Raw genomic sequence first — 25,304 nt, 5'->3', positions numbered from 1 at the left:
GGGAGGGACCACATCACCCATCTGACAGATGGGGAACCAGGCTCAGGAGGTCAGGATCCGGGATGGGAACCGGTCTGTCCAGTGCCACAGCCCCGGCTTCCCGCGCCGTCAGGGGCCAAGCTGCACTGATCTCTGTGGGCAGAGCCTCTCTGCCTGATCCCTGCTCTCTGGGAGGAAGGTGCTCCCCAGTGGGGCTGCCCCTCCTCTCCCCCTGGGACGCCATCCTCCCACCACGACCACCAAGATGTGATTCCAAATGCACCTGGCCTCCTTGCTGCAGAAAGAGGGAGTCCCTCTAAGGCAGACCTCAAGTTCGGCCTCAGCAAGCTCCCCGAACCCCAGACTCCAGCCCCTTGTCCCACAAGGATGCCCTGACTGGTTTCCAGGGCCCTCTGGCCACTTCCAGGAGCACTGGGCGTGGGCCTCAGCCTCCCACTCAGCCGCTCCCCCCTGCTACGGCCCAGAAGGCAGAGCTGGGCACACAGGACTGACACCGGGTCCCTCTGGGGCTCCGGGCCCTTCTGTGCTCAGGCGCTCTCTCGCTCCCTCCACGCGGTCAGCCTTCCACCGTGGACCACAGGGGTATGGGGCCACCCGCTCGCCGCACCCTAGACAGTTGGCATCGTGAAACGGGGAGGCAGTTTCCCAGTGAAAATGGAGAGGGACTCGGCTGAGCCACGGGAAGTAGGTTCTGAAAGGCTGGAGGTCAAGCTCCAGGAGAAGGGGCTGTGCCAAGCTGGTGGCAGCTGCAAAGTGGTTCCCCCCCGCAACTCCATCCTGATCCCAGAGTACTTCCCCATCAACACAGGAGGGGAGACTCACCAAGAAAAACAGCCCTGGGAAAGCACTGGTTCAGAAGGCTGAGCAGAGCGCGGCGGGGTAGCAGAGAGCTTGTCCTTAACTCTGCCCACGGTCAGCGGACTCTTATTAGACACCCGCTGCGCGCCCGCCCTGCTCCGAGCTCAGGGATCACAGACCAGAGAGCAGCGGGAACTCCTCTGAGCCCGCGGCTGCCCGAGGAAGCCATCTATGATTTCCGCCCGATACCTGGCTGGAAATTGTTCCCAGCAGTCATCAGAAGATCTGCCTCTCCAGCTAATGGCCTGTTTGAGCCGGAGGGATAAAAACTAGTCCGCCTTATCAAGACTTCAGGGTCAGGGTCAAACCAATGGTTTTTCTACAAAGCTGGCAGGAAATTGCTTTTCCCGTGTTTCTCCGTACGACCACCTTCTTCGCTGAGCCGGCTTCTGCGTGCCCGAGGGTTCAATCCCACCCTCCCACTGTGCGAATCCTCCAGGCAGGTATGGCTCAGAGAGATTATCCGGATGGCTGCCTGACGCGGTGCCCCCCAGCCCAGCACCCGACGCCCCACCTCTCCCTTCTGCGGCCCCACGTCAGACCCTCAGCGCTGGCCCACCAGCTCTGCAAAATTGCCCCTCGTCTCTGCCGCTTCATCTCCTCTGTCTCATCTTCCTCCCTGAAAGTGGTCTCGGGGTCAGCATCAGAGCACCCCTCCCCACACGCCTCCTCTTCCCCAGCCGGCCTCCAGACGCAGGTCAGCTCTGCGGATATTAACGTGGTGGTCTGGACTCCACCCCCTTCTTACAGAGAAGGAGATTGAAGCTTGAGGAAGCTGTTTGCCAAGTGCAGCACTTGAAAGGTGGTCTCCAGAAAACATGCCCGCGCCCTGACCCCCAGAGCCTGGGAAGTGACCTTATTTGAAAAAGGGTCTCCATAGATGTAGGTGAGGCTCCTGAGACCATCCTGGACCAGGGTGGGCCCTACATCCAATGACTCATGTGCTTATAAGAGGCAGAGAGAGGAGAGATCCAGGGAACTGACAGAGACCAAGCTGGGACGGAGCAGAGTCAGGAGTGAGACGGCCACAGCCAGTGACGCCTGGGCCTCAGGAGCTTCAGAGCCTCTGCGGGGGGTTTGCTGGGGGCAGGGGTGGGAGCAAGGCCCCACAACGCCTTGACTTTAGACATCTGGTCTCCAGGACCGGGAGAGAAGGAACTGCTGCTGATGAGGCACCCGGTCTGCGGTCACGCTGAGCAGCCCAAGGCTCCAGGGGTGGCAGGTGCCCTTACGCCCTGAACCGCCTGCCCTCCGTGACCTCAACCCCATGGGTGATGCCACACCCGCAGGCCCTCAGCTGAGATCTCTGGGACGGACAGCTGGATGGACGGACAAGTGAAGCGGGCTTTGATGAGAAGCAGAGGCAAAAGTCCTGGTTTCCCCCATCTCTCCTCTCAGGTCGCAGCCATTCACGCTCCTTACCGGTTCCCGGACGGCCCCACTGGCTGGGGATCCCTGGACACTGGGCCCGGCAGGCCCAGCCTGCTTTCAGGTGCAGAGATCTGGGTTCAAACCTCTAACCCCGCACCCACCGCACCCTTCATAGGAACTCCCCCCCACAACCTCATTCTAGGCTGATCACATCTCAGGCCCCCAGACGTGACTGTCCAATGGCTGCCTCCAAGTCTCTTTGGGAAGGTGGCCAGCTCAGGTCTGCGGTTCCCCATGCCCAGTGAAGAAGCCCGCTCTGTGAAAGCCACCTGCCTGCTCACCCAGGGGCTGGAGGCAGCACCTGGAGGCAGCAGAGACCCCCTCAAACCCCCCCAACCTGAGGGGTAAGTGGCCTCCACGTATGGAAAACCAGCACATCCCGTGCAGCGCTTTGAAGGTGTCACCATGAACACCAGGGACCCAGGCCCTCCTCTGAAGGGCCATAGACGCTGCAGGGATCGTCCCTCAGGGCAGCACCGCACGTGCTCGGGGCCCTCGCTCCGGGTCAGCTCACATCATGGTGAGAAGAGGAGATGAACGTCACATCCAGTTATCGTCCCCACGGCTCCGGGAAGCGGCATGAGACATACGCCGCAGCCAGCATCCGTCTGTCCACGGGCCACCTGCTGAGGGCCTGTGCCCACCCGCACGGGCGAGCCCGCTGAATCAGTTCTGTCGCCATGCAGGGTGGGCGGGGCCACTGCAGGCCGGCCGGCTCAGCCCGAGGGGAGCAGCGTCCAGGCGATGCCCTCCTGCTGCCTTGCTGTCCACAGACACTACAGTAAGTTTCCAGCACCATCCCTCCCAAGATACCCTCCCAAATGTCCAGGGCAGGAGCAGCACACAGTAGGTGCTCAGTAAAACCCGAGCCAATACACATGCGCATCCTGGGAAGGCTTCGGAGGGATGGGGACTGTTCCCCATGCAGCTGGGGGTTTCCCAGCCCCCCAGGCTCACCTCCTCCCACACTGGCCTTGCAGGCAGTGCTGTCCTGGGCACATGGGGCAGGTGCTTATGTGGGAGGGGCTGCCGGTGGGCATGTGCCCACGTGCGCCTGTGATGTGTCTGTGTGGCAATTAACGAAGCCAAGCACATAAACGTCTGCAGGTGGACACGCACCGAGAGAAATGTATCTGAAGCCCAGGCAGGTGGAGGGTAAGACGTACACACATTTTTCCTGTTTTGAATGGGATTTTATTTTCATTACACTGCCGGCTGCGAGCCATAAACGCTAGTCGGGGAAAGAAGGCACCTCCCCCTCCAGCTGCCCCAGAAGACCCCACAGGAGGTGAAGCGGCCAGGCCCCAGAGAACAGAGGCTGGACGCCTCCCAGGCTCCATTACAAGGAAGAGGTGACCTCTGGGATCCACGGGGAGAGATGCTGAGGCCCTGCTTTTCTGAATACCCGTTCCGGGGGTCTCTGACCTGTGGGGAGCCCCCACACAACCCTTCACTCGGTCCAAAGTTCACCCCTTGTGCCCCCAAAGAAGCATGCGTCATACACAGCCCAGGTGCTAGGGGCCGACAGGGAGCCGCGTCCCCCATGGAGAAGCTCAGGTGAGGGCCCAGCCCCCCACACCTAGGCCAGATGGCCCCCTTCTCTCCACTCCTCGGGCCTCCCAGCACAAGGGGCGCCCTTCAAACAGTACATCAGCACTGGTTTGAACGAGGTACCAGCTCACACCCCTTAGGGGCAAAACTATCAACCAAACAGGAAATAACCTATTGGTGAGGATGTGGACAACCTGGAAACTTGGGCACAGTTGGCAGGAAGGCAGGACAGTGTAGCAACAGTGGAAAACAGTATAGCGGGTCCTCAAACAAAAATAAAATTATCATGTGAGCCAGGGATTCTATTGCTGGGTGTATGTACACCCAAACAAGTTGAAAGGAGGGTCTCAAAGAGTTACCTGTATACCTGTGTTCACAGCCACGCTGTTCACAACAGCAGCCAAAAATCATGGAACCCACCCACCCAGCTAAACGGATGGGGACTTCCCTGGCGGTCTCGTGGTTAACGCTTCACCTTCCAAAGCAGGAGCTGAGGGTTCGATCCTTGGTTGGGGAGAGATCCCACGTGCCTCGGAGCCAAAAACCAAAACAAAAGCAGTACTGTAACGAATTCAATAAAGACTTGAAAAATGGTCTCCCTCTCTCTATATATATATATAAAGACAAAAAAAAAAGATAAATCAATAAACAACACATGGTCTATCCTTACAACGGGATACTATATCTGACATACGACACAGGATGAACCTGGAGGACACCACAGCCAGGGAAACAAGCCAGTCACCAAAAGACAGACACTGTATGATCCCACTCGTCCGGACGGGGTCCCTAGAGTCATCCGGACGGGGTCCCTAGAGTCGTCCGGACCGGGTCCCTAGAGTCGTGCGGACCGGGTCCCTAGAGTCGTCCGGACCGGGTCCCTAGAGTCGTCCGGACGGGGTCCCTAGAGTCGTGCGGACCGGGTCCCTAGAGTCGTGCGGACCGGGTCCCTAGAGTCGTGCGGACCGGGTCCCTAGAGTCGTCCGGACGGGGTCCCTAGAGTCGTCCGGACCGGGTCCCTAGAGTCGTCCAGACGGGTCCCTAGAGTCGTCCGGACCGGGTCCCTAGAGTCGTCCGGACGGGGTCCCTAGAGTCGTCCGGACGGGGTCCCTAGAGTCGTCCGGACGGGGTCCCTAGAGTCGTGCGGACCGGGTCCCTAGAGTCGTGCGGACCGGGTCCCTAGAGTCGTCCGGACCGGGTCCCTAGAGTCGTGCGGACCGGGTCCCTAGAGTCGTCCGGACCGGGTCCCTAGAGTCGTCCGGACCGGGTCCCTGGAGTCGTCTGGATCACAAGGCGGAGTGGCGGCTGTGGTTCTGGAGGTGGGGGAGGAGAACAGGAAGCTGATTAAGGGGTCGAGTTTCAGTTTCACAAGATGAACAGAGCTTCAGGGCGGATAGTGTGACTGCAGTAAAAGATGAGGAAGGCGGCAAACCTGGTTGTGTCTATCTTACCACGGCTGAAAAAACAAAAACCTGCTTTGAAAACTTCAGAACCTGGATGACTTCCAAGGTCTCCCCTTGGTGGGATCCCCCACCAAGACCAGGAGACTCCCCCTGGCCACCCACCAGCCTCTCAGCATTTCCTGACCCCCCCCACCCTCCACCCCAAACCCCTGGCCTCATGGGAGGGTCTCTGGCTCTCCTGGGAGGAAAAGCAAATACAGCTTCACTGATAGGGGCTCAGACGGTAAAGAATCTGCCTCCAATGCGGGAGACCGGGGTTTGATCCCTGGGTGGGGAAGATCCCCTGGAGAAGGAAATGGCAACCCACTGCAGTAATCTCGCCTGGAGAATCCCATGGACAGAGGAGCCTGGCGGGCTACAGTTCATGGGGTCATAAAGAGTCAGACAGACGGGTGGACACAATGGGTCTGGGGGCCTGAAAGCAACAACAACAGAGGCCAGTGGGGGGCAGGGGTCCGGAGAGCTTTGCCTTCCTAAGGTGTTTCTATTTTTCCAAGGAGTAGGTGTTACTTTCAAGACTCCCTATGAAGATTCCTCCACTTTGGATGGAACCTGGAGCACCGGATCCCACGAGCGGACTGAACACGCAGCCCAGGAGCCAGCGCGGCAAACTTCTCAGGACGATGCCTTCTGACAGTCAGAGAACCCGGATGTCAACCCAGAGACTGCACTTTCTGGAAATTCCAGCCACACCAGCGCCAGGCCCAGGGCACCCGAGTGGGGGCGGGGGGGGGCCTCCATTGTTTGCCAGGAGAGCAGCTGGGCTCTCTCCCCTGAACTGGGGTCAGGAATGTTCAGCTGCAGACTCACCCCCGCCCCCACCCGGGTGGGAGCCAAGCGGGGGAGGGAGGCGGCACCCGGGCCTGAGGACACAGCCGGTCCAGGGAGGCCCCGGACATCTGCAGGAAGAGAAGCCGAGAAGCCGACGGCCCGCCGGGCACCACCTGCCCAGGATGTGTGGGAGGACACGCGGCTCCCCCGCCCAGGTGCCCAGGGCCTGGAGTCCACTGGGGCTCAAGCTGCAGCCAGTCCCTCTGGCCTTTCCCTTTCCTGAAACCTTTGCCACTTGAGATGCTCCCGGGCGGGAATAACCATCCTGACTTGGCCAGGTGGGGAAACTGAGGCCCAGACTAGTACTGAGGGTTCTGCTCCCTCACCAGCTGCCAGGAGGTCCTGTGCAGTTTTAACAGATGTGTGGGGGCACCACTCCGGTTGAGTTGGGGATTAAAATAAAGCAAAACCCTATAGGATCTCCCGCCCTCAAGCCTAAAGCACCACTAACCACTCAGGCCTTTTTCTGCCCAGCTCCTTGACTTCTGCTTTTAAAAAAAAAAAAAAAATGCCTGCTGGGATTAGCTGGCAATCCCGAGTCCTGACACCTCCTCGCTCACAGCACAGGTGTCCGGCTCAGGTGCCGGGGGCTTGGAGTCTCCCCGAGGCCGGCCGCTCTTCCATGTCCCACGACTGTCCACCCTCTCCGAGGGGCAGTCTGGGTGTTTCCAGAGTTTCACTAGTACATCTGCAGGACAGTGAGTGGCTCCATTCCTCCAAAGAGATTCTCTCTTGGGACCAAAGGCTCTACCTCCAGTAGAGGTCCGAGGTGGGGAGGCCACCATGCAGGACTGTCATAGCCCATGGCCTCAGTCCAGACGGGCTCCACCAAGTGGAAAGGGTGGAGCCAAGGAGGACCTCAGAAAGCCCCAGGCATCCGTTACCCACTTTCAACCATCCATCCATGCACCCACCCATCCGTCTGTCTGTCCATCCACCCATCCACCCACCCATCCGTCTGTCTGTCCATCCACCCATCCACCCACCCATCCGTCATTCAAATGCCAGTCAGGCCCACCTCTGTGCAGGCATGGGCGCCCCCAAGCAGGGAAATGAACGCCTTTCCCCACCCCCCATGGAAGAGAGCCCTTTAGTCAGACATGAAACCAAAGTTCCTGGGTCCAGTCAGCAAGGTATCTGCCCACCTGCCGACCCACCCCACTCCCACCCACTCCGGTGCTATTTCTGGGAGGAGGGGGCGGGGCAACCTAGGGAAGTGAGAAGTCAGCCAAGCGGCTCCCGGGGGTGAGAACTGAGTGCAGCGACCAGCTGCAGGCCACAGGGACCCCACCAGCCCACGAGCCCCGCTTCCACCCCTTGACCTCCTGCCGACCCATCTCTGCCTGGCCAAACTGCACCCGGCCCCGCCAGCCAGCCCCCTGCCCTCCTAGGGGCACCCACACCTCAACGTGCACCTTGCCCACAGCCCCAAGCCAGTCGTTCGGCAAGGCCCGAACCCTATGCCCCATCCCCACCAGGAGCCCAAGTACCCAGCCAAGGCCTGGACGGGAGAAAGAGGAAGCGGAGTGCAAAGCAGGGGGCCAAAGTGTGCTCCCTCCCCCAGAACACCGGAGATGTCCACGTCCTCACCCCAGACCTTCTGAATGTGACCTTATTTGGAATACGGTAAAGATGTCGAGACAGAATCATCCTGGCTCAGGGTGGGCGCCTCACCCAGTGAGCAGGGCGACGTCTTTTTAAGAGAAAGGAAAACAGGTTTGATCCCTGGGTTGGGAAGATCCCCTGGAGTAAGAAACGGCATCCCACACCAGTATTCTTGCCTGGAGAATTCCATGGACAGAGGAGCCTCTACCGTCCCTGGGGTCACAAAGAGTCGGACAGGTGAAGGGACCAAAAAACAGTAACAAAGCCACACGCAGGAGAGAAGCCATGTGAAGACAGAGGCAGAGGCGAGCTGGGGACGGCTGGGGCCACCAAAAGCTGAGAGAGGCGGGAGCGACCCTCTGGAGGGAGGCCTGTCCTGCCCACACCTTGATTTCTGACCTCTCTCTGGAGAGAAAAAAACTCTGCTGTGTAAGCTCTCAGTCTGGGGGGCTCTGTTAGGGACGCCTGGGGACAGGAAGGCCCCGGGAGCGCTCGGAGCAGGGCGCCCACCTTGAGGCCCTCACCAGGAGGCGTCTCCTTTGCACTGGTCCGGCCGCTGGGCTGTTGCCCTCTCTGCTCCACAGTCGTCGGGAAGAGTCAGATGATTAAACTCAGTTGGGAGCCCTGCCCTCCTGAGGTCTGTCATCCATCCAGCGCTTTGTGACACCACTGGCTGTAGGATCATCCCACCTACATCGTGGGGCAGGGCGGGGGTAAGGGTGGGGGCGGTGTGGGTGCTGTCGAGGCCGCCCCTCCCAGGCCAGAGCTGAGCATATCTGCGGGAACTTCCAGCATCTCACAGTTTAAATCCTAAACTGAAGGCTTACTCCTCCGCCGCCCCCAAAGTGCCCTCCACTCTGGACAAAGGCCCAGGGGCCGCTTACCTACAGGCTCGCCCTGAGCGCTAACCCAAGGGACCTCCAACCAGAGAATCGCTCCACAAGGCTTCGCCCCAACCCAGCCTCCACTGGGCAGCACTGCCAAGTGCTCCCTCGGCCGGGAAACCCAGCACCTGTCTGCCCGTGGGGGGGTGGGGGGTGGGGCTGAGGGCATCACGTTTCCTCTTCACTGGGAGTCGGCTAACGCCAGCCGCACAGAAAAGGGAGGTGCCTGAAACGAGGGCGAGGTTCTCTCCTCTCTGCAGACGGTTCACGGTTCACGTGGGACGTTCTGCCTGCCCAGGCCCTGAGGCTTCCACAACACCCTCTGTTCACCAAAGCGGTGCCGGACCCGGCAGACGGGACTCAGAGAGGAGAGGTCCCACGTTCTGCGAAATCGCAGGGGAGCGATGGCTCTCTTGGGAAGACAGGCTCCCATGTGCCCCGGGGGGATGAAAGCTTCCCCCCTCCAACAGGGCCGACACCAACAGGGTGGGAGGGGAGCCGGGTGGTCTGAGGGTGGAGGCCGGCTGGTCTTGGAGGAACCCGGCAGGGAGAAGCAGGAGGCAGGCACACGGCCGGGTACCCCAGGGTACCTTCCCTTGCACCAGGGAAGGCAGATAAGCAGAGCGTGTTCCCCTCCATGCCCCATGGCCTGGCAGACATCCCTAACCTATCTGCTCCCCCCAGCAACCATGCCTCACTGCCCCGCATCCTTCTCAGCCCAGGCAGGCTGGGCCCACGACCGGAGAGTGGAACCCACCAGTGAGGCTGAGCGTCAGCCTGTCACAAGGAGCCAAGGGTAGCGGAGGGAAAACGCAGTCCTCTCATGGGGAGTCTGGCTCTCCACCGAGTTGCCCAGCGTCCAGAGGTGGCCCAGGCTCCTCTGATGAGAACCAGGCTTGGGGAGCACCAGTGTCTGGAGGTGCAGACCCCACAAAAGGACTAGAATCCCCTCTCTGCCCTGGCTAGGGCTCAGCGGGGGCGTGCCCCGGGCCCCTTCCCCGGCCCCACACTCAGGCAGGCACAGCAAGGCTCCTTTTACTGCTCAAGGGTCTGCAACAGCCACCCACCCCCCTTCCTGCCCCGGAGCCGGGGCTGCCTGGGAGAAAACTGGCCAGGAGGGCACCAAGGGGCCCGGCTGGCTGACCACGGGCTCCCGTGGGACACAGAGCTGCGGTCAGCCTCGTCCTCTGTATCCAGTCCCTGCCCCGGCCAGCGTGGAAGACCACTCGGCCAGCAGCACCTCACTCTTTAAGAAACAAGGTCAGACCACACCTGAGCCACCCGGGGACAGGCCAGGGAGAGACGGCAGGCGGGATCAACGCTGCACAAACCAGTTGGGTGTGAAGGAGCATGGAAGGGCAGCCACGGGCCCCGAAGGTCGCTAGTCACTGCACCCACTCGAGGCCTGGAGGGGGCAAGGTGCACCCCAGAGGACCCCCACCCTGACTGGTGCAGAGCCGTAGCACCCCCATCTCCTCACAGCTTGGTCCTGAGACACCCCTTCTGATGGCCTTCAGTCACCATCGCCCTGGAGCAGCGCGGGAGGCCTCATGGAAGCCAGAGCTGGGGCAAAGAGGCCACAGAACAAGCCGGCCCAGCGCCAGAGGGCGAGGGCGGGGGGAGGGCGGGGAGCGGACCGCAGGAGGGACCCAACCCAGCTGCGCCCACCCACTCCCCTCTCCGACCCTCCTGGGCATCTGGGAGCAGAGGCTCCGAAACGACACGCTGGGCAAAGAGAGAGGGATGAGGAAAGAGGAACCCCCCACCCCACCCCGCGCTGCGACTCCTCGCAGGAAGGTCAGGCCGCCCGGAGGCGCCCACCCAGCCCCTCCGTCCCAGCCCGGGGTCTCCCAGCGCAGCCGGGGCCCCGCCCACTAACCAGGCCCCGCCCACCAACCAGGCTCCGCCCACACGCGCCTGAACACCCGTCTCACTGCCTAGACCCCGAGGAGGAGACTGGGACAGCCGTCTGGGACGAGCTCTGCGGCTCCTATTCACTCCTGGAACCGTTTCTAGAGGTCCTTGTTTGCTTTGAGGGTTTTGTTTGATTCGGCTTCCAGTTTTCTTTCGCTCAAGCTGTCTTCCCTGCTTCCCCGCCGTTACCCTGGAGGCTGATTCCCCGGGGCCGATTTCCCGGCCCTTGGGTCACCTAGTCCTGTTCTCCTGAACTTCAGCTCTTCCTTCTCCAGATCTCAGTTCCACCTGCTTTACTGACTAACGAATGTTACCCTGTGCAGTTTTAATGATGGTTACTTTGAGGGGCTGGGGGGACTGACCATGCTGTGGGTGCCGTGCTCAGTCCCTCAGCTGCGTCTGACACTTCGTGACCCCATGGACTGTAGCCCGCCAGGCTCCTCTGTCCATGGGATTCTGCAGGCAAGAATACTGGAGTGGGGTGATGCCCTCCTCCAAGGGATCTTCCCCACCCAGGGATCGATCCCAGATCTCCCCATCGCAGCTGATCGTTTACCGGGAAGCCCACCTATCATTCCCACCCACAGATATACTGTGAATTACCACTTCTTGGAGGAACGATCGTTCGAGAGCTTTGAGGGCAGGGCCAGGCTGCGCCCAGAGGGCTGGCCCCCTCCCAGAGCGCGTGGCAGACGCTCTCTGCACAACCCCCTGAGGGACCTGGACAAGTGGGCGCCCCTTCCCTCAAGACAAGCACCATCAGGGCCTGCACCTGGAGGCTCGGTGCAAAGAGCCTTTCCTCCCTGAGGCCTCATCACTGATCATCAACCAGAGACCATGAGTCCACAGAAGAGTCGGCAGCTCGGGCTCGCCAGACACCTGGACCACCAGGGGACGCCACTGGCTGGAGCCAAGGACGGTGTGTTCTGGGAGGGTCGGGGCACCCTGGGTGGGCACAGTCCCTGCCTCATGAGGACAAGCTCTTTAAGGGAGGGACCTTGTCTTAGACGTGGCCTCGGAGATGCACCCCTGACTCAAGAATGCCAGCTGGACCGAGCCTTTGCACAGGGAGCTCTCAGAGGGGCTGTCCCGTAGCAGGGGCAAACAGGGCAGGCTTTCTAAAAAGGAAGGTGGTGGGAGTCCAGTTGTGGGGGTCTGGGACATCAGCAGCTTCCACATACCATGGAACCCTGAAAAATGGTGTAAAATGCCACGTCTCGTCACGTGGAAGGCCCCGTCAGATGTAAGCACAGCAGATTTCATGTCTCGCTGGGAATACACTGCCCAAGAAACTCTGACACATGAAGAATATGCGGCTCCCAGACCCCGCTGATGTCAGGAAAGTGAGAACTGAGAACACCCCCTCCTTGGAGTGGATGAAAGAAGGTGCACGGAAAGACATCTGGAGCAGGTGTGGGGATGAGACAAGCAGATTCCTGATGGCAGGCCCAGCCCAGTCCCGTGACTAACACGGGGCGTGCACGGTTGAATATAAGGGGAGCTTCTCTGGGTACCAACTTTCACATCCATACATGACTTGGACTGCAAGGAGATCAAATCAGTCAATCCTCAAGGAAATCAACCCTGAATATTTATTGGAAGGACTGATGCTGAAGTTGAAGCTCCAATACTTTGGCCCACCCAATGTGAAGAGCCAACTGTTGGCATCAGGTGGAACGTCTCTGAAAAGACCCTGATGCTGGGAAAGGTTGAAGGCAGGAGGAGGCGGGGGTGACAGAGGACGAGATGGTTGGATGGCATCACCGACTCATTGGACATGAGTCTGAGAAAGCTCTGGGAGACGGTGAAGGACAGGGAAGCCTGGCGTGCTGCAGTCTATGGGGTCACAAAGAGTCGGACACGATGGAGCAACTGAACAACAACCACCTCTGGGTACCAGACCAGTCAGGCTCAATCCACACGCATGTGAACATCTCTGGCACGGCCCACACCAGGCCTGCAGAGGGCAAACCTCCAGGGTCCCTGCCCGTGGGGTCCTCCTTGGGGGGAAGGGGGGCTGGATAAAGCCACACCTGTCCAGATGCTACACGACCTGGTGACTCTCAGAAACGGAGGCCGGGAGAGGACATCCCTCTCAATCTCTGACTCCCAGGTAGAGCCAGATGGAGGCACCCCATCCTGACGCCCTGGACTCACCCCTGGGTCAGCCCCCACCCAAGCTCAGGCCTTGAGGATGAGAGCCAGACCGCTGGCTCCTGTGCAGCAAACGCTCCTCCCCCCCATGAAAACTCAGCCAGGCTGCCAGGTCACCCTGCACAGAACCCACTGCGCCGTTGTTTCCTGATTAAAGCTTTACTGGATCAATAGCAATAAAGCCGTCCCAAAGAAAGCCATCTGAGGCAATGCCCTTTTTAAGAAAAACCACTCTCTCCACAGGCAGAAACCACTCAAAAATAACACAACTCCATCGAGGCAGTTTCACTGGGTCTCTGCAAAGGCCCTCCTGGTGCTGCCCGGAGATGAGCCAGGTGCTGGGGCTCTGCCCATCCCCAGAGAGCTGGGATCCAGTGTGCCCACCCCACGCTCTGGGTGAGAATGTCAGCACCCGCTTGTAACCTCCTGCACGGAGGGTGGGCTTCGAAGCTGGTAGCATGGGGACAATGGTGTCGCCAAGGAGGAGCGGTCTGGAGTCACGCCCCTAGCCGACCAAAGGCGTTTCTCCCACCGGCTGGCTCTGCGGGAGGATTCAGGGTTTGGCACACGGAGGCCGGGATGCCAGGATGACCGCCCACAACCCCAGGTCCAGCCTGGACACTGATGTGGTCCGTCACACAGAAACCGGAAAAGCAGCAGGAAGCTCAAAGCCAAACAGAAAGCCCAGCAGGGGTGGGGCTGAAACATCCCCCAGCTCGGGTCAGGGCCGATCCCGGACGACGGCCGGGAGAGCCTGCCTTCCCTGGGCCCTCGGCCAAAGCCACCCTGAGCCCCGAAGGCCGGATCTGGACGGGCCCCCACCCTCCGCCCCCCACCAGCCAAGCCCCCCATCAGGGCACCCTCTGCTGCGTCCCATGTCGGAAGGATGGCCAGCCCGGCCCACCCTTCTCCTGGGCCCTGAAGCCCTCGTCCCACTCCCTCCCCAGCACTGTATCCCACCTCCCCCCACCCTGGCCAGTGCAGGCCCGCTCAGTTTTCCTGCGGGGGTGACCGCATCCGCCTCCACCCCAGCCTCCCTGACTCTAGGCCTACCCTCCGATCCACGCCCAGCGCTGCAGACACAGCAGAACTTTCTGGAGCCAAATCCAGGCACACGGCGTTCTCTCCCACCCCTTCCAGGACTCCTTGGCCCCCAGGGTGAGGCCACCCACCCACTGGCGACACCCTGCCTCCTCCAAGGCAGTGGCTTCGGGGCCTGTCACCTCCCCGAGGGATGGCCACTCCTCCCATGGGCCTTCCCCATCTCTGCACTCCTCCCAGACTCTGCACCCCTCAAAGGAAACAGTCTCACCCATCTCTCCCTCACCCTGAGGCCAGTTGCTCACAGGCTTAATAGATCATTCCCTAAGAGCCAGATGGTCCAGAGGACCTGTGCCAATTGCAAGAAGAGGTGATCAAATCCAGGAGGTCTTCCTGGAGGAGGTGAGACTTCCAGCAGACTTTAAAGGAAAAGGGAGCTCCAAAAGTGCTCGGGAAGGCAGGCTCTCGAGAAAAGAGACAGCCCCCACCACCCCGCCATGCCAGGAGAATCCCACTGCAAGTGACATGACCACCATTCGACAGACGGGTGCAGAAAGGCCCAGGCCAGGTATCCTCCAGTGAGCGCCCACCTGTGCCCCAGCTCGGTCCCCTCACATCATGCAGCGACTCAGACAGAAACCAGTGCCCGGCACGTCCCAGAAAGGGCGGTTTCCAAAGTGGGGGATGGGACCCACTCATGACCCAGCGCCCACCAGGAGCCAGGGAGCGGGCCCGCCCGAGGCCAGAGACCCCGGGACCTCACACAGCCATGCAGCAGCCCGCGGGGCGCAGGGCGACGGAGGCGCTCGTCCGGGGCCCACGTCAGCTGTGGGGCAGGGCCGGCCCAGCTCCTGGCCACCACAGGGCGCCCACCCTCCCTGCCCTGGAGCAGGGGGCACGGCCAGGACCGGCTGGGTGCACAAGTTCCCTGGATGCCCACGGGCTGCAGGCTCCGGGCGGCCTCTCCCCCAGGCCTGGCCTCAGACGAACCTGCACGTCCCCAGGAGGCCCAGTGCCTCCCTCCGTCTTCGAGGCCCACCGCCAGCCCCTGGCTGGGCCCCATCCGAGGACGTTCCTGCTGTCCGCGGGGACCCGAGGGGCCGGGCACAAAGGCCCCAGCCTCCCCCCACTCCCCGCCTGTCGCGTGGGCTCAGGTGTCGACGGAGCCTGCAGGCTGGCGGTCCGGCGGCGAGCCCCCGATCCTGAAATAAATTACCTCCCGGGCGCTCTTGTGTGACTCCACAGCTCGGCTTGGGCTGAGCCTGCCTGGCTAACAGATGTTTCGTTTAAGCAGCTAAATTACCACAAGTACACCCAAAGAGATGACAGGCCAGTTTCTCCCAAGGTTTATTTGCATGAGGAGGGAGTGGCGTGTGAAAATTCTATCTTGACTTTTTTCGAGAAAAAAAATTTTTTTTTAAGACACACGAGTTGAGAGAAGAGACGGGGTGTCAGCCCACGAACTGCCGATGGGAGAGTCCCGACGGATATAAATTCTTGCCTCACAGGAGCCCGCTGCGCCCTGCGGGAAACGCTGCGGAGGCCGCGGGTGCGGAGACCACGGCAACGCATCTCCTCCTCAAACAGGTTGATGCAGAGAAAGCCTCGTGCTTTCTGAGCCTGTTTCCAAACCTGTCAAATGGGTGCCGATGATGCCTACGCCACAGGGCTACCCTTTGGCTCCGTCCTGTGATTAATCGTCACCCCCTCAGCATTGCCGGGTGGCCCAGGAGCAGCCCAGAGCAGGCACGGCGAGACAGGCGGCTCAGTCTCGCCCAGGGGACGTCGGAGCGGCTGGATGCTCCCGCAGGAGACACTGGCCTGGCCGGGGCCACTCCCCACCGCCACCGAGACGTGCCAGTCTACACCTCCCAGAGCCACCAGAAGGCAAAGCAGGAGAGAGGCTGGGGGCCAGAGCCGCTCCACAGGGTGGGGTGAGACACGGCCATGACACTCTGGCATTCTGCCTGGGCTGACCACTTCCCATCACCAGCAGAAGACCCAGACAGGAGGGAAGGGGCAGGAAGGGGGCCCCAGAGCTGGTCCAGGGCACGGCCGAGCCACAGCCACAGGTCCGCAGCATCAACAGAACCTGCTGTTCAGCGGCCACCGGCACCGCCTGTTTCCTGCCCTGTGGTCAAGAGGCAGGCAGGGCTCCCCCCAAGCAGCTAGGGTGGACAGAGCCCTCGGCCGCTTCAAGGAGAGTGGACTCGGGCCCCCAAACAACCAGAGGAGGTGGGCATCATCACCCAGACGTATCAGGATGCAGGCAGGCCCAGAGAGGGCATGGGGGAAGCAGACGGAGCCGGCCTCCTGACTCCAGAGTCCACTCCAGGGTGTCCACACCTGCGCCTGGTCCCAGCAGTGAGCCATCCTTCTCCTGTGAAGCAGAGCCGCACAGCCCGCTGCAGAGAGAAGCCAGACCGTCAACACACACACACACGAGGGCTGTGGACGGTGTGGTTTACAGCCTGGATTCACTGACTCAGTTACTCACTCCAGACAAGGCGTGCGTCCTCCGCGGCCCACCCCTCAGCAGCGGCCAGGGGAACAGCCAGGAACCACACTGCCCGCACGTGACCCCTCAGCGGGCCAGCGCCCAGGGCTCCAGCCTCCCTGCAGCCCTGGGGGTGGTGGGCGGGGAGGCTCCGGGAATCTCACGTCATCAGCCAACTCAGAGCGGCCGAGATGCTCCGGGACACCGCCGACAACCCACGTGGCTCCGGGAAGCAGACGCTGCGTCTGCAGGCTGGTTCCCAGAGATGATCACAGCTCCTGGGACACCCCTCCCTAAGGAGCGGCAGAAGAGGGGGCCTGTCAACCAGAACACAGAGACTCATGGAGTCAGGCGCTTGGCGGCTCCCCTCAAGAGTGAGTCCACACACACACATCCTGGGCTTCCCCTGCGGGAACCCCAGATGCCCCAGAGCCTTCCTCCCTTCCACAGTCACTACGCTCAGTTGTGTCTGACTCTTTGCGACCCCATGGACTATACAACCCATTCTCCAGGCGAGAATACTGGAGTGGGTGGCCTTTTCCTTCTCCAGGGGATCTTCCCAAACCCAGGGATCGAACCCAGGTCTCCCACATTGCAGGCGGATTCTTTACCAGCTGAGCCACAAGGGAAGCCTCCTCCCTTCCACACTTGGAGGCATCTGGGGCAGAACAGATGGCCCACTTTACAGGTGGGCCAACTGAGACCCAGGCACGAAGCAAGTGGCCAGAGGTCTCCCGAGGGCTCATCTTCTCTCATCACCTCCAGGAAGGCATGTGGGGCACAGGGCATCAGGACAAGGCCCTTCTGCACACAGAGGCTTCCATCTGCCGGGAAGCGGGCCCAGCCTGGCCGTCAGCTAGCAGGCCCGAGCATCTTCCCCTTCAGCCTCATGATCCTTCTGAGCAGGAGGAAGCAGTGTTCTCTCATGAAACTTGCAGATGACAGGAGACTCACCAAAGTCAGACACCGGGTAATAACAGGCTCAGGTGCCTGCAAACACCTGGCTCCCTCCCACGCCCCTGGGTGGGGACAGTCGCACAAGCATCGGTGCCGAGGACCCACCCCCTCCAGGGGCACCTGTCCCCCAAGGCCACCAGCAGAAACCCCCACGTTCCATCTCCCAGACAGGAAAAGGAGACGGAGAGGAGGGGGCTCGGCCCACCAGAGCAGGAAGATCTGGCCAAATAAACACCATCCAGCCATCAGTCCAGGGCCCCAGGCGGCCCATCAAGGGCAGACCCCTCATCCCTGGGACCCCAGGACGGGGGCTGGTGAGACTGACCCATCCCATCAGCCCCCACATTAGTGCAGCCCCTGTGCAGGAAGGCAGGGTGCAGGACAGCAGTGAGGCGAGCATCCAGTCCCCACTTGGGCTCTGCAGAGACACAGCAGCCAAGCCGAGAGGACAGACAATCAAGGAGGAAGAGGAGAAAGCAGGAAGCAGACTCAGAGCCAGTGGCTGACCAGGCTTGGCCCAGCCTGAGATCGATAAGCCAGGAATGGGGGCTGGGAGGTGTCAATTCGTTCTAGAATATGCCTCCCCACCCCACCCCCACCGAGCCAACTCACACTCATTCTGAGGCTCAGCTAAAAGGCACTTCCTCTAGAAAAGCTCCCTACACTCAGCTAGACTGGGGGGTGCCCACAGCCCTGCCCCCACCTAGACGGGAACCCCACAGCCCTGCCCCCACCTAGACGGGGCCCTCAACAGCCCTGCCCCCACCTAGACGGGGCCCCCCACAGCCCTGCCCCCACCTAGACGGGGACCCCACAGCCCTGCCCCCACCTAGACTGGGGGGGCCACACAGCCCTGGCTCCCCCACCTAGACGGGGCCCCCCACAGCCCTGCCCCCACCTAGACGGCCCCCCCACAGCCCTGCCCCCACCTAGACGGGGACCCCACAGCCCTGCCCCCACCTAGATGGGGCCCTCCACAGCCCTGCCCCCACCTAGACGGGGCCCCCCACAGCCCTGCCCCCACCTAGACGGCCCCCCCACAGCCCTGCCCCCACCTAGACGGGGACCCCACAGCCCTGCCCCCACCTAGACGGGGCCCCCCAAAGCCCTGTCCCCACCTAGATGGGGACCCCACAGCCCTGCCCCCACCCACCCGACACGGAGCCTTGAGAGTGATGGAGCCCATGTCTTCCCCAATCTCCTCCTCCACTGACTTCCAGGTCATACACGGCCACTCTCCGAAGCCAGCCCCGTTACTGCCCACAGAGGGGCCCTGTCCATCTCCAGACCCTCTGCCAACACGGACTCCGGGGAAATCTCCCCGGGCAGAGAGAGGGAAGGTGTCATGTCACCACCTCCTGACCCGCACAAAGAGCCACCTCCCTCGGCAGCGGCAGGCGATGTCCGCAGGGCTGACCACCCCGGGGCCCGACGTCTGCAGGGCTCACCGCCCCGGGGCCCGACGTCCGCAGGGCTCACCACCCCGGGGCCGCCCAGCGCTGCCGTCTGCCCCGGACCCAGGAGTGGTGACAGGGACCCAGGTTCCCCTCCCCCGGGCCATGCCCCTCGAGGACAGTCCCCCCGAGCACGCGGTGCCTGCGGCAGGAAGCTGCTGCAGGAGGCAGGCCGCGGCCCCCGGCCCCCCTGGCTCACCTCCCGTCTCATCTCAGGGCGGCTCCCCGGTCCCAGCCTGAGAGCCCCACACACGGGTGGAGTGGGGCTTAGGCTGGACGTTGGGCGGATCTTGCCACTCAGAGAAGCTGATTCAGCCTTCGGAACCCTGTGATGGGAACCCCTGCTGTCAGCACCAGCATTCCCAGGTTACAGACAAGGAAGGCGATTTACCCCACGTCACAAGACGGACCAACGACAGACACAGGCTCTCCCTTCCCTGCCCTGCGTGGACCAGGGCAGGCTCCACGGGGCTGGCTCACCCGCCAGGAGCCGTGAACTGGCACTATAAGGGCCCACGTAAGTGTCTTAGGTCAAGTGTCTTAGGACAATACGTAAATACTTCAGATATCTAAATACACTATTCGGGGGGTTCCCTGGCAGTCCAGTGCTTACAACTTCAGCTTCTAAAGCAAGGGGCGCGGGTTCAATCCCTGGTCAGGGAGTGAAGACCCCAGGTGCCTCAGGGCCAAAAAAACCAAAACATAAAACAGAAACAGTACTGGAACAAATTCAATAAGGACTTTAAAACTGGTCCACGTCAAAAAAACTCTTTAAAAATAAATAAATAAATACACGCTATCCGTATATTTGCCTTGACACCAACACAGTCACTAGACGTGACTTAACGTTCCTCTCGGAAGAAGGACCAGATCGGGGGCAGGTGTCCAGGCCACCCTGGCCCAGGCCACGCACCTGCCTGAATGCCTCTCGAAATTCTCCTCCCAACCCCATGAGGGTGGTGCTACTTTTATTGCGGTAAAGTGCACAGAACATGGGCTCCCCTGGTGGCCCAGGGGTAAAGAACCCGCCTGCCAATGCAGGAGACAGGGGTTCGATCCCTGGGCCGGGAGGATCCTCTGGGAAGAGGAAATGACAACTCATTCCAGTGTTCTCGCCTGGGAAACCCCGTGGACAGAGGAGCCTGGAGGGCTACAGTCCAAGGGGTCGCAGGAGTCTGCCACGACTTAACAACTAAGCAGCACCAACACAGGGCATTCCCTGGCGGTCTTGTGGTGAGAACTCACTGCTTTCACTGCCAGGGCCTCAATTCAATCCCTGGTGGGGTAACTAAAATCCCACCAGCCTCCCAGCCCGGCCAAAAAATAAAAAAAGAACACATAAAAAATTTAGTACTTTCCCATGTTGTGCAACCACTCCCACTATTAATTCCAGAACTTTCCGTCACCCCGCACAGAGGCAGTACCTTTGGCAGTCATCCCCCCTTCCCCCGCTTTCCCTCCCGTCCCCCCGACAACCAGCGACCTGACTTCTGTCTCTGCGGGTTTGCACGTCCTGGTCATTTCACAGAAGCAGAACCGCACAGTGCTTGTCCTTTTGTGCCAGGCCCCTGTCGCTCAGCATATCGTTTCTGAGGCCCATCCATGCCGGAGGATCTCCGGGCTTCGCTCTCTATGGCTGATGGTACCCCGCTGCCTGGTTAGACCACACTCTGTTTATCCATCACCTGCTGTGGAAGATGCTGTGTTTACCCTCATCCTACAGAGGAGGAAACTGAGGCTCCATGAAGGTCAAGCTCAGGGGCCCACAGCGATCCGTGGCAAAGCCCAGGCTCCAGCCCCGGGCCCTCGCCACACCGACTGTGCCATCACAAGAGAGGGGCGTCTGACCCCTTTACGGCGAGCAACCCAGAGGGGAGGGGAGGGCAAAGGGGAGCCAGCGGCCCGCACGTCCCGTCTCCAGCCTGGGTCACACCCTGCTGCCCTGCCTCCCACCTGCTTCCTTTGATCCCTGGGGTGACAAAGGAATTAAACCACTTCAGGCGGAGAGAGACCTCCAGCATCCGGACAGGTGCTCAGAATCCACGTGAGCGAGTGATCTATCAGGCGGAGATGAAAGCGGCTCAGATCTGAGAGGCACCCCCTCACCCGAACGACTCTTGGATGCTTGTCTCCAGTCCCAGCAGCCAAACAAGCTTGGGGAGGGAAGCTCGGATGCCCCGCCTCTGGGGTGGAGGGTAAAGGAAGGGTCACGGAGCTTAGGGCCAGAGTGGGAGGGTCTCAGGACATGGCTTCAGGAACTTAAGGGTCCAGAACCTTCCACCTCCCCAGGGGGCCTTGGAGACAAGGCGTGAACAGTAAACCTCTCCAGCTGCCCTGAGCGCCAGGCACTGGGAACCAGACACCCCGTCCTGTGGCTGAAAGATGGGGAGATCCACGCTGCACCCATGGCCCTCCAGCCCCACTGGGCCAAACCTGGCAGGAACACTTCCACCAACCACAGTCAACCCCAGGGGAAGGAAACCAGAATCCAGGCCTTGGAACCCCTGCGTGAGCAGGGCAGGCAGCGTGAGAGCAGGCCCAGCCTCTCGGGACTGTGAGGCCGGGCAGGCGACTCGGCAGCTTGGAGCCACAGCCGCCAAGAGGGCTGCATTGGCCCCTCACCCGGGGGTCTGGGGTCACCCACAATCTCCGCACAGTGCCTGCACCCCAGCCCTGATGGCATGCTACGCCTGTGAGACAAAGACGACCATCAGGCGGATGTGGATGAAGACTGGAGAGGTATGGACAGTGTGTTTCAGAGGGAGGCGGGCAAAGGCCAGGCTGGGAGGGACGGGAGGTGCCCGGAGCAGAGAAACATCTGGAATCAAAACCTGCCCACCTGCGAAGTGACTGCGGTCAGGCGACGCACCCCCTCGCACCCCGCCCTGCCACCGTCCACGTTCCCGCACACACGTCTCTTCTGCAGCCTCGAAGCCCCAGCAGAGCGGATGAACTGGTCAGGAGACAGTGTGGCGACAAAAGTCCTCTGACAGCAGACAACAGCAGCTAAGTGCCCGACGCCGCAGAGATGACAAGGCCTTGGGGGTAGGAGGGTCCATCCCTGGAAAGGCCTGGAAGCTACCGAGCCCACGGCAGGATGGGAGGCCAGGCGGCTGGTGGCCACGCGCCCGCCCGCCCAGACCTGCTCTCACCGGACACCACGTGCGCACGCTGCTTTTGTAACCAAACAAACCAACACAAGCATTTACGGCCTAAAGTTTAAACCTGCTCAAGGGGACGAGGAGGACGTGTGCTAGAAATAAGTATTTCAATCCTAATATAAACTCTGCAGCGATGACCGGTCCCACGAAACAGAGCGTGTGTTCCCAGCAACACGCAGGCTTCCGAAGGCAGGGAGCCTCGCATGGGGGCGGCCCCGCGCGGTCCCATCCCGGCCGGCAGGCACCCACTGCACCGCCCCACCTCCCTCTGTGGCCGCATGGTTATTATTCTTGTTTATCTCTGGGATTCGGAGACTGAAACCGTCTGGCCGGCGCAGGATGCTGACGGAGAGTCCCCGGAGAGCGTGGCGCCTCGGAGGACCAAGAATGCAGACGGAGCAGGGGAGCGGGGGGTCGTCCGGGTTCGGAAGCGTCCCCGGATGGGAGGCTCTGGGGGGTCCATCCCACCCAGGCCAAGAGCCAGCTCCCGACCTGGCGCGGACGAGGTGTGCGGCGCCTGCGGCGTCCGTGCCCCCACCCCGACTGCCCTCCCGGGTCAAGCGCAGGGGCTTCCCCAGGGAGGAGCAGAGCCCCAGCCGCAAAGGGCCGGCTGCCCAGCATGAGGGTGTGGAGGGCAGGGCGGGGGCACCACCCACTGAGCTGGCCCCTGCAGACGCTGGGCTCAGAGCTTCAGGCTCCTGCAGACGCTGAGTTCAGTGCTTCAGGCTCCTCCGTCCTCGCCGACCCCCAGGAGCGGCTGTCAGAAAAGCCCTTTACAGCAGAGGAGCCTGGGCGGGGAGGCGGAGCTGGGAGGACACGGCACAGCCAGGCAGTAGGGACCAGGATCTGAACCCACGTCCCGGAGGGGTCAGCGCTGCGCCCGGCCACACCCCAGGGGCAGAGGCCAGCTGCAGCGTGGGAAATGGGTGGGTGAGGGCGTGCTGCCTTGGATGGATCCACCAGAACCGATGGCCCGGGGTCCCCAGGGGGGTGTTGGAGAGGACGCCGTGCGGCCACCAGGGACCGGCTAGGGGACGTGGACGGGGTGGGAGCAGACCAACGAGGACGCCGCGTGGCCACCAGGGACCGGTCAGGGGACGTGGATAGGGTGGGAGCAGACTGATCAGGACGCCACGTGGCCACCAGGGACCGGCCGGGGGACGTGGACGGGGCGGGAGCAGACCAACCAGGACGCCGCGCGGCCACCAGGAACCAGCCAGGGAACGTGGACTGGGTGGGAGCACACCGATCAGGACGCCACGCGGCCACCAGGGACCGGCTAGGGGACGTGGACGGGGCAGGAGCAGATCGATCAGGACGCCACATGGCCACCGGGAACCGGCCAGGGGACGTGCATGGGGGGATGATCAGACCAATCAGGATGCTGCGCGGCCACCAGGAACCAGCCGGGAGACATGGACGGGGTGGGAGCAGACCGATCAGGACGCCGCGCAGCCACCAGGAACCAGCCGGGAGACGTGGACAGGGCGGGAGCAGACCCATCAGGACACCGCGTGGCCACCAGGGACCGGCTGGGGGACGTGGACGGGGCGGGAGCAGACCGATCAGGATGCCGCGCGGCCACCAGGAACCAGCCGGGGGACATGGACGGGGTGGGAGCAGAACGATCAGGATGCCGTGTGGCCACTAGGGACCGGCTGGGGGACGTGGACGGGGCGGGAGCAGACCGATCAGGATGCCGTGCGGCCACCAGGGACCGGCTGGGGGACGTGGACGGGGCGGGAGCAGATCGATCAGGTCGCCACATGGCCACCAGGAACCAGCCAGGGGACATGGACGGGGTGGGAGCAGACCGATCGGGATGCCGCGCGGCCACCAGGAACCAGCCGGGGGACATGGACGGGGCGGGAGCAGACCCATCAGGACACCGCGTGGCCACCAGGGACCGGCTGGGGGACGTGGACGGGGCAGGAGCAGATTGATCAGGACGCCGCATGGCCACCAGGAACTGGATGGGGGACGTGCACGGGGGGTGGGGGCATCAGACCGACCAGGACGCCGCGCTCTGCAGTGCACACGACGCTTCAGCCTCAGCGGCTCACGGCTGGGCGGTGCGGAGCCGGCCTGGCCCCCCGAGGCCTTGGCCTCAGGCAGACCCCCAGGACGGGCCTGAGCTTCCCTGGCAGACCAGGCGCCCACTCCAGCTCAGAGCTGAGGCAGCCCTCAGGGCGCAGGTGCAGGAAGAAGCAGGCACGGGGGCCCAGCACCTCCCCAGGGAGCCCAGCCCCCGGCCTCCCGCCCACTCTCCTTCTCACCGTCTTCACCCTTCGTGAGTCCCTGGCTCTGTCTCCCCTCCAGAAGGTCAGACACGGGACGGGGGTCACTGTCTCCGCCGCCCAAGGCCTGCAGGCGGATGGTCAGCAGATGAGACTTGAGTAGACGACGGAGTGACCCCACCCCAGCTGCCTGGGGACAGGCGAGGGGACAGGCCTGGAAGCCACGCAGCCATAAGGTGGAGCTGGGCAGCCGGGCTGGCTCTGGGTTCAGGCACTGCGCATCCCCCGCCTCCTCACCCACGGAGGACCGTGCCAAGGCTGTTTAGCTGGCAGAGAGGGAGGAGCCAAGTGAAGGGCACTCTAGAGGCCAAGAGACCTGGGCGGCTTGGCCTGAGGCCTCTGCCCTCATGCAGCTGGGTTCCCAGGGCCACCTGTCACCCCTCCATTCACGGGGCACCCCCGCCCAACTCTGTGCTTCACAGGGTCTCCTGAGGCCCGGGGAAGTGCCATGGCCAGGCTGCCAGGGAGCAAAGTTTCTCAGGACAGGGCATGGCCAGGCAGCAGCCATCTGCCAGAGGGTGGGGAGGGGGCAGAGTGGGAACCCGCCACCCCAGCCTCTGCCCCCACTGAGCCCCATCCCTGCAGCAACCACCCGTCTCCAACCTTTAGTTACAAAGGCGTCCTGTTTCTCATGGCAGCTCAAGCGCCACCTCCTCCATGAAGCCCTCCGTGGCCTCCTTGCCCCCAGGAATCTAAACATCCACGCCGGACCAGCACAGCCCCAAAGGATAGGACAACAAGTGCTGAGCCAGCTCAGAAGGAAGTGGCAGAGAGAACGGGTGAGATCCCTTCCGTTAGGCGGCCGGCCCCAGTCACCAGCAGGTGAAGGGGCAGGGTGGGTCCTCCATCCCCCTGACACACATCACCTGGGGCAGGAGGGGGGTGCAAACCCTGGGGCCCGGGCATCCTGCGGGGGACCGTACCACCAAGAGGCCCTACAGCCGTCAGAGGCAAAGGGAGGCCAGGTGGACGGGGGAAGGCCCTGCCCCAGGAGGCCAGCGGAGAGCCAGGGCCAGTGTCCAGCAGCGGGAGCAAGCTGGCCACCCAGGCATGGGGTGGAGGCGCGGCGTTCGGAGGCTTACCAGGCCTGGTGGGAGGCAGGCCCACATTTTCTCACCAAATCCTCCCGACAGCCTGAGACATGGCCACGGTCGACCCCGGTCCGAGGATGGAGACTGAGGCTCGGCCAGCCAGTGACACGTCATC

The 25,304-nt window shown here is 62.2% G+C and overlaps 1 protein-coding gene and 1 long non-coding RNA gene across 5 annotated transcripts in view; both read right to left on the bottom strand.

Annotated features, from left to right (window-relative positions):
- The window catches only part of VAV2 (vav guanine nucleotide exchange factor 2), a 179,384-nt gene that overhangs the window by 147,133 nt on the left and 6,947 nt on the right, over positions 1-25,304 (bottom strand). The gene's annotated exons all lie outside the window — the stretch shown is intronic.
- LOC145547121 (uncharacterized) lies at positions 3,461-8,761 on the bottom strand. The gene is made up of 3 exons (XR_014083544.1): positions 8,624-8,761; positions 8,250-8,429; positions 3,461-5,296 (listed from the first exon to the last, which is right to left on the bottom strand). It is a non-coding gene; the product is annotated as an uncharacterized LOC145547121 (long non-coding RNA).

This window comes from Giraffa tippelskirchi, chromosome 4 (genome assembly GCF_054371585.1).
Source record: "Giraffa tippelskirchi isolate mGirTip1 chromosome 4, T2T-mGirTip1v1.2.pri, whole genome shotgun sequence".
NCBI lineage: Eukaryota > Metazoa > Chordata > Mammalia > Artiodactyla > Giraffidae > Giraffa > Giraffa tippelskirchi.
This window is presented reverse-complemented; position numbering and strand designations above follow the sequence as displayed.